A 6,742-nucleotide genomic window follows, 5' to 3' on the forward strand; every position below is an offset into this window, starting at 1 on the left:
CGTCGGGTTCCACTGAAGGAAGGACAACGGGGCAGCAGATTCCTGATCTACTTCAAGGACGTTAGATGTGGCGGACTCAGCATTGGGAGGGGCTTGGACAGGAGGTGGCAAGGGGCTGCCATTCCAGGCTAGTGGATGGGGAATAAGGACTGGTGGTGGGCTAGGATCAGTCTGGCAGTGGTTGAAAGGCCAGGGGTGATAGCATGAGGCGTGGGAGAAAAGTAGAAGTGTTAAGAGGCTCTGGAATGCTTAGCAGGAGCCAAGCCCAGACGAATAGAAGTTTAAGGGACAGACGAATGGAGTTCCAACAAGATACGGCACAAGGAATCAAGGGGGTCAGCGAGAGCTTGGTTTGTGGATTATTGCTGAGGTGGATAGGGAAAAAAGGGGACTCTGAGCTCTTAGATCAATCCATGGCTACCCGGATTAGGATAGAATCAGACCTGGGATTGGGACCAGGATCATACGGTCGTGAACAAGCAGACCCTATACAACCTGAAATCTAGGGATATCAATCCCAATATGAGGGCAAAATCAATTCAAACTCATTTCAGACTGAATGATAAAGTATACAAGACTGAGTTTCACATAGCTAAAAATCAAGGCCCCCATATGCACTCTGAAACTACTGAGTTTCATATAGTTCAAACTTATTTCGGACTATATGATTATTGTTGAGGTGGATAGGGAAAAAGGGGACTCTGAGCCCTTAGATCAATCCATCATTACCTGAATCAGGACAGAATCAGACCTGGGATTGGGACCAGGATCATGGGGTTGTGAACAAGCAGGAAGCACGCTATACAACTTAAATTCTAGGGATATCGATCCCAATATGAGGGGGAAATCAATTCAAACTTATTTCGGACTGAATGATAAAGTATACAAGACTGAGTTTCATGCAGTTAAAAATCCCCCATATGAACTTATTGTATACAATAGCATTGTATATTCTACAACACTATTATGCAATAATATATAACTATACTATACTACAATATAATAGTATATACTATATCATACTACATGCTACTATAGTTAAATTTTTATATACAAGTATAATATATATATATATATATATATATAATACTATAAAGCACATACTACTATACTATGCCACAGACTATACTGCTATAGCATGCTACTATACAATGCCATACTGCTATACCAAATATAACACTATACCATACTATAATGCTAGGGAATATGGATCTCGATACCTATAGGAAGAATTGAGAAACCAAAAGTTTAAAAATCACTGAGGAGTGAGATTCCCTTCCTTGGAGCAGAGGAATTAGACTCTAGAGCTAAATCGAACCCTTGGCTTGAAGATACCGGCAATTATGGGTTCTCTACAGTATATACATATATAAGAAGAATAATGAAAGGAGCAGAGGAAGGTAGCCAATGATCATAGGGACTTGGGTTCTCGGTACCAAGAAAGGTGCAGGGAAAGGAGGCGAGGTCAGTGAGAGAGGGAACAGAGGGCTAGGGAAGAACAAAGTTGGTGCCATCGTAGAAGAGTTCGTTAAATTCTGCTAGGGAAGTTGAGTGATATATGGTTGGGAATCCAGTGGAGAGGTAGAGTAAGAGATATCTTTTGCATAAGCATTCTAAATGTCCAAAAAGCCATCCTGACCAGATCCATATATTGCTATAAAAAGAATAGCATTATAGCATCACCACCCTTAACTACTAGTAATAGTAATAGTAGCAGTAGTTGTGGCGTGGCAGTGGTAAGTTAGTGGTAGAGGTACCAGTGGTGGTGTAATAGTAGTAGTGGTAGTGATAAAGTATAATGCTAGTAGCAGTCGCTGTCAGCAGTACCTACAACAGTAGCAACAGCAGCAGTGGTACCAGTGGTGGTAGTAGTAGTGGTAGTGGAGTTAGTAGTAGTAGAAGCAGTGTGGTGATGGTGGTATATGAACTTCAAACATCCTTTAAGTCATACAATAACTATCAGAAGCAATTTTTTAAAAGCTCTGAGGTCTGAGCTGTTCCTAGTCACCCAGACTCAGGTGCGCCATCCAACCTCCTTTTATGGGAAAAAAAGGTCAAAAAACCAATTTATTTTTCAGGTTTAGTGTTCTATTCCAACCAAATAATCCATGTCTAACTGCCAGTTTGATTGATTTGGAGACAAATTCCATCTTAGCTCAAACAATTCATTTTTTTGACCGAAATTTGCATCTGGGTAAGATTTTTTCATAAAAATCTCATTATTTTTTAGCCATAAAGCCTAATCCACCTTTCTTGCAATCTCTCTCTCATTTCTCAACCAAATCATGTACAATTTGATTCAAAATGTTGGTATTGGAGCCCTCTAACAAACACCCATAACAAGTATTTGGATTAAGAAGTAAACGAGAGTTCAAATTTCAGAGGTTTTTTTACCGAGATTGAATATCTTCGACTTCTCTCTCATATTTCATCAAAATGAACCTAATACATTGATACAAAAAATCCGCAACAAAATTCTTAATCAAAACCAAAATCTCTAAAATCAATTTGTTGTTTTGCCCATCTTCTTATAAAAATGTTTTTTATTTTAATTTTTTTGACTTGATGTTGATTTACACCTCATATTTTATGAAATCACATATTTGGTTTTCAATCTTCGATTACATATTTTTCTCCTTCTTTTTGACATTCTGATCTATTTTCTCTTGTTTTGTTGTTCTTAAAAAAATTGGCCACGTTGGCATGTCTGTTACAGCGACTTCGCTGGTTTGACTTGAACCGGTGGGTTAACGGTTCGACCCACCAGTCTGATTTTTTAAACATCATCAAAAGAAAATGATATCATGCAAGCTTAAATGAGCCCTATGGCATTTCATGGCGATAAAGGTGGTCATCCACTATGAACCCTTCTTTCTTTTTCTAACCCTTCGAAATGCCAAATTTTTCAAATGACTTGAAATGAAAATATCCACTTTTTTGTTTTTTAGCTTAGATGAGAGGTTTGGGGTCACCCCAAAAGGGAATGGCGTGCTTCAGCGCTTTAATGCAGCATGGATGAGACTGAGCATAATTACATTCCACGAACGTTATTGATGCTTCCAAGAAAGCTTGCTTGTGCAAATTATCATTACTAACAAGATGCTTCAAGTTAGAAAAGTAGTACTGCCACTTCCTTATTCCAAGTCTTGTTGACGGATCATGGAACCAAGACTCGTGGTAAGAACCATGATTATCTACTGGTTTTTAGCCAACCAACCATGCTGAAAAGAAAAAGTAAGAAACAAAAGTAAAATTTTAAGAATAGAGAGAACTAAGGATAAAAGACCAAACAAACTAGGTTGTACAAGGCAGTTTTTTCTTCTGAACAATTTTAAGATTGAATGGGTTTATGTGTTTGAAGATCATGGTCAAGATCACAGTTAGCAAAACTCCATCTAGAACTCGCTTTTGCATAAAGGCTTTTTTTTTTTAAGAAGGTTTTAAAAAGCAAGATTATCAAAAAAGCTCGCTATTAGAAGGACATGAAATATAGTCGTATTATAACATTATTCAAAAGAACTGAAAAAACTTCCTGCAAATGACCGCCAAATTATTCTGCTTTACTTGTATCTTTAGTGTGAGAAATAAGTTTAATTTGTTGAAAATGAGAGTGTAAATGATGATTACATGATCACTTACAACATGATGCTTATATAATCACTTACAACGCTCGTAAAGAGTCCTATCGAAACCAAGAAATATAGGCCCGCCTACCATCCACATTAGAATAGATGGAGTTTTCCTAAAAAAACTTGTTAATGGATGAATACCTCCTAGGGATAGGAGACAGGGCTGAAGAGAGAGCCAAAAAAGGACCTTTTGTGTACGATCCTGCATAATCCCGAATGTTATCAGTTCCAGGACATGGAACATGCCATAATACAATACATAAATTTAATTCATTTTTTCTCGAGCCATACGAGGAGAAAACTAATAAAACCAGTTGCTGCTGATACCTCCTTCTCGGTTCCTTCTTCCATAACCCGAGCTTGGAGAAGGAAGAGATAAGAGGGCCCTATAGAGAATGTGGTACGAAATCCATAATAGAGTCCGACCACAACGACTGAATTTATCTACATAGATAAGGATAATAGGTTACCTAGTAGAAAAGATTTCAAAAACATCACAAACCCCCTTTCTTTTTATGTTGCAATTTCCCGATTACCATATGATGATTTCTAATCGCAGATGTTATGCTGGCCATACCTTCACATGTCTTTTAGCCTCCATAGTTTTTGGCCCACCTTTTAACTCCATTTTCTGGGGCCAAAACTGAATTAATACCGGCTTTGTTACAAAAAGATTTATTGCCAATGGATGAGTTTCTAACTATGGCCAGGATTGCAAGAGTGTTTATTTTCTATTGATAAAGCAGTTCAAGCAAACTTTGAGATTGAATGAAGTAATGATGCATACCTGATTTTATCATTTTTATTTACATGTGAAACATTCTCTTTTTCTCATAAATCAAATCAAATATGGCAAATCGATTCTTAATATGAAAAAAAACCCTACCAGACTACTTTCAGCTCTTTCCAAATGAAATGGAGCCAGATAGGTAATGTTGCGTGGGTTAACTACAAAAAAATACTTCAATCCATATGAACATGTTGGCCTGAGCAATTGAAAGGGATAAATGCCTTGGTATACCAACCTTTTTCAACCAAAGTTGACTATTGTGTAACAGTTATAACCCACAAATTAAGCATATAATTGTTTCCAAAATTTCGAATGGTCAATTCTGCTATGAAAAGGCTCCAGATCATGCAAATAGCAAAACAAATGAGCGAAAAATGTTAAAGTTCTAAAAAAGACTCTGGCATTTCAATAAGAATGAACTAATGAATAAAATGTATAGATGAGTTGCATCTCCAAAAAATATTGCAATGGTCAACCTATTGCCAAAACAATCAAGAGCTACAAACAATGCAATAACCTCATGAAAATTCTAAACTATTAACTAATATAAACTTTATTTTGCACTTAAACAGTACTCAGACAAGTTTAAGCCTACAGTTCAAATGGAAGACGCTTGTCACTTACAAGATTAAGGTAATCAGCTTAAACAGAGATATCTTTCCAAAAAAACATTCAGGCTGCAGCATCTAATCAACATGAACTGATCAGATATACAACATTCCCTTCTATGGATACATTTACAAATCAAGCTGCCTAACGAAACATATTTTCTCGTCGTCAATGGGATTGGCTGAAACACTGAAGTGCAGCTAATTTTAGCAAGAGCACCAATTTCACATAATTGGCTAGTCTTTTTAACATTCTCGGATGAATGTTCTTGTTTTGCAAAGGCCAAATCTTCAAATACACTCCATTGCCAACATTGAAACGCAAAATAATATCTTACAAATTCATATATGGGGAAACAAGAAAAAATCATTCTCTAAACCCAATTCCTCCAAATCTTGTACTCACAATTGCTTCAAATCTGCATTCATCAATTGCACCTGCAATAAAACCCAGACCTGTGCTCGCAAATATCTACTTAGTTGCATTAGACAGAGCTTACAGTAGTGCCCATTCTTCTCTCTCCATGTCAGAAGCGATCAAAAGGTCAAGTCCATAGCAAGTAGGACCAGCCCTTCATCAACAGTGCATCCAATTCAACTAGTGCAACTTCCATTTCTCGATCGACGAATCAAAGATCGGACACACACTGCAATTATTGGCATTGGGATCAATATTATGCAGCGATTCTCACCAATATGTTGAATTTTTAGGTAATGGGGTCAAAGTACAAATCCAAAATCCCGCACCTGGAATTCTACCTTCGATAGAAAATTAATTCCTTTTGGGTTTGGGATTTCCAATTGCAAACAGAGAAGCCACTCACAATTCTATCAGAGAACATGACATTCCAATATTGCAGGCCACCCATTTGAGGTCTTGATGCTGAAACCTCGTTTTCAGCATAAGACCGTTTAAGATACATTGTCTCACACTGGCAATTTCATGAACATTAGAGAATAACATTTGCATGCCATGAAACATAGAAAGAACAGGAGTAAGAGATTCATCTTTCTCTGTCAGAATAAGACAATTCAGAAATCCATAGACTCTCGTTCTCCAAAGGTTTTGAGAAAACCAGGCCGAAGCATAACACCCCATCTGTCTTTCTCCCTCGGAAAAAGTAAAACAAGAGAGAAACTTATTTCAATGGAAATATCAGTAAATCAATCTGCTTTGCGAGGAATATCAGGAAAGCAGTCCGTCGATATTCAATATTCTTCGAGACATATACTGTGCTCCCTCGGGAGCATAGTTTAGTTCTCCCTCTGTGTAACTCACTTTTTTTTAAATATGAAATTTTAGTAACCACTCTACAATCACTATATGATTATTCTTAGGAAGGAAAAAATCAAAATTTGAGTTTATAATACTTACGTCTCATCTTCTAAAAAATATGTAGTTTCTATTCAATTTTGAGACATTATTTATCTTTTAAAAAATATATAGTTTCTATTCAATTTTGAGACAATGGGTGCACTTAGGTAATTTTTTTTTAGGCAATTTTTTTTATTGAAATTAATGTTAGCTCTCGAGAATTTGGGTTCCTCATCCTCAAAACTAATGCGGGGTTTTAGCGTGCTGAGGGAGTAGAATATCTTTCATCGATTTAACATTATTCTAAAAAAAAGTTTGAATTTTGAGTTTGCTCACAGTTAGGGTGCTTCGCGTGAAAATATTTATCATACGAGGTGTTTTTGTGGATTTTACTATTACT

The 6,742-nt window shown here is 36.7% G+C and overlaps 1 long non-coding RNA gene across 1 annotated transcript; it reads right to left on the minus strand.

The window, feature by feature from the left end:
• Positions 1–4,934: 4,934 nt before the first annotated feature.
• On the minus strand, positions 4,935–6,228 carry LOC110008485 (uncharacterized). The gene is made up of 2 exons (XR_002283413.2): positions 5,775–6,228; positions 4,935–5,674 (listed from the first exon to the last, which is right to left on the minus strand). It is a non-coding gene; the product is annotated as an uncharacterized LOC110008485 (long non-coding RNA).
• Positions 6,229–6,742: the final 514 nt, after the last annotated feature.

Source organism: Amborella trichopoda, chromosome 11 (assembly GCF_054954075.1).
Source record: "Amborella trichopoda isolate Santa Cruz 75 chromosome 11, AtrichopodaSantaCruz75HAP2 v2.0, whole genome shotgun sequence".
Classification (NCBI taxonomy): Eukaryota; Viridiplantae; Streptophyta; class Magnoliopsida; order Amborellales; family Amborellaceae; genus Amborella; species Amborella trichopoda.